We start from the raw sequence: 2,143 nt of genomic DNA, 5'->3' as shown, positions 1-2,143 counted from the left end.
TGTGGCTGTATTTGGAACCCCCCTACGCAGTATGCAGTATGCACTATGTAGTACATGCTGCATACTGTGTTTTATAGTAGTATACAGTGTGAAATCATTAAATCAATTTAATTTGCAGTATGCTAGGTCAGGCTTAGCCTAGGGTGACCAAACGTCCCTGTTATCCGGGGACAGTCCCCGGTTTTGGTGGCCTGTCCCTGTCTGGAGCTGTCCCCAGAAATGTCCCCGTTTTTAACTGTGTGTTAATCATAGACTGTTCAAGGTGTTAGACCTGAAATCATACATGCATGGCCAGAAAGACTGGACAGCAGAGCAGAAAGGTGTCGTGCCAAAAACTGATCATCAGCAGAAAACTGATTGACGTCCACGGGAGCACGCGCAGCATGTCAAAGCTGTATCGCCCAGTCTATTTACGTCTACAGCTGCTTTTATCTGGATCATACAGATATAACGTGCAAATTAACATCACTTTATGTCCGTGGTAATAGCAAAGGTATGTCTTTGTGATACTTTAACGTTTCTTTTAACAGAATAATCACAATTGTGGTCAAATAAGTGTTTACAGTTTATAGCATAACCAGGCATGACATTTACGTGATAGGCAATAATAGAAGCCTGTTGTTGCCGTAGATTATGTGTTTGGTAGGCCTATGTCTAATATCCTTGTTTATATCTGAAACACGGAATGAAGCTTATAATTAACATGACTTACTGCTGAGTTATATATATATAAAATAAAGACATGATCTCTTTTGCAATTATCATTATGAATCTGCATTATTTAACTTGCTGTGTACCAGCCAATCCAGTACTTTTTACCTGTTAAAATACTTTTAAATGGCCAATAAAAGACATAAAATGCAATTTTTTACTTGCCAGAGAGTGATTGCAGCCTGACTGACTGAAAGGTAGTTTCTGCCTCAAAATGACTTGATTTTATTCCAAAGAGTTATATTTGACAGATTATAACACCGAAATTGTTCCCCTTTTTTATTTCAGATTTAATAACATTATATTTTTTAATGACATACTGACCACCAAACCAAAAATGTCCCCGGTTTTCATTTCAGAAATCTGGTCACCTTAGCTTAGCCTTATCTTAACGAACTTAACGTTACAGCTAGCTGCATTTGTCCTGCAGCCCATAACAAAGCCATAAAGCTAATGAAGCCTTCTAAGCTAACATTTGATGTCACATTGACCTTAGTGAGTTGTCAATAAGAAAAACAACACAACATGCATAACTTAAATCTAACACTAAGTTATAATTTTATGTTATCAGAGACAGAGACGTTACACTCCTGTTCGCCATGTTTCTGTTAGCCATTTCAACAATGCATTATGTTGCATTATGGGACACAGTCCTTGAGGTAGACTGGTTTGATGCATACTGGAGATTTTTTCAAAATCACTATGTACTGCTATTATAGTAACTGGTACTGAATACAGCCTGTCGGATTTCATATGTGTATGTGGACATGGCAATGTTCCTCTCTCTCCTGGCTCCTAGCCACCTGCTGATCACCCAGCTGCAGTATATATACCCCGTCTCTTCAGTCACTCATTGTCAGATTGTTCAGTCAGCTACCGTGATAGTATCCGTCAGGTCTCTCTCATCATTGTCCTGTTGGATGCTTCCTGTGACTAACACCTGCTCTCTTGTACACCAAGACCACACTCACCTGCCTCAATGAAACCCTGCGGTGCAGTTTTGACACCAGTTAACCACAACACAGAACCAGCTATCTCTGTTCGCTCCAGCTATTGCCCGCCACTTTCCATACCACTCCAGCACTATCACCAGCTCATCCCCTCTCCATTCCCTGCTCCCTAATAAACTTTTTTTTACACTTTACAACCTGCTGTAGTCTGCTTCTGGATCCAAAATCTGCTAATCGTAATAAAACAATCTGGCTAATATGGACCAAGTAGATTCAACAACTTCCAACAAACCACAGAAGATCTCTGCCAGGCTCTAGCCAACCAGGGTACCCGCATGGGTCAGCATGAGCAGGTTTTATGGGAGGTTGTAGACACTCTTAAAGCTTTAATATGTTAATTAGATAGTCGCTAACTGTGGCTGTCTTGCTGGACAGGTAGACAGAGGGTTTAACATAGCATTGTCATAGCTGCCTGCTGTGTC

At 40.6% G+C, this 2,143-nt stretch overlaps 1 protein-coding gene across 1 annotated transcript in view; it reads right to left on the bottom strand.

Moving 5' to 3' along the window:
- LOC123985005 (anoctamin-4-like) overlaps positions 1 to 2,143 on the bottom strand; it is a 55,957-nt gene that overhangs the window by 49,686 nt on the left and 4,128 nt on the right. The gene's annotated exons all lie outside the window — the stretch shown is intronic.

Source organism: Micropterus dolomieu, linkage group LG16, assembly GCF_021292245.1.
Source record: "Micropterus dolomieu isolate WLL.071019.BEF.003 ecotype Adirondacks linkage group LG16, ASM2129224v1, whole genome shotgun sequence".
Taxonomy (NCBI): Eukaryota; Metazoa; Chordata; class Actinopteri; order Centrarchiformes; family Centrarchidae; genus Micropterus; species Micropterus dolomieu.
Note: the sequence above shows the minus strand (reverse complement) of the source record. Positions and strands in the feature narration are given on the sequence as shown.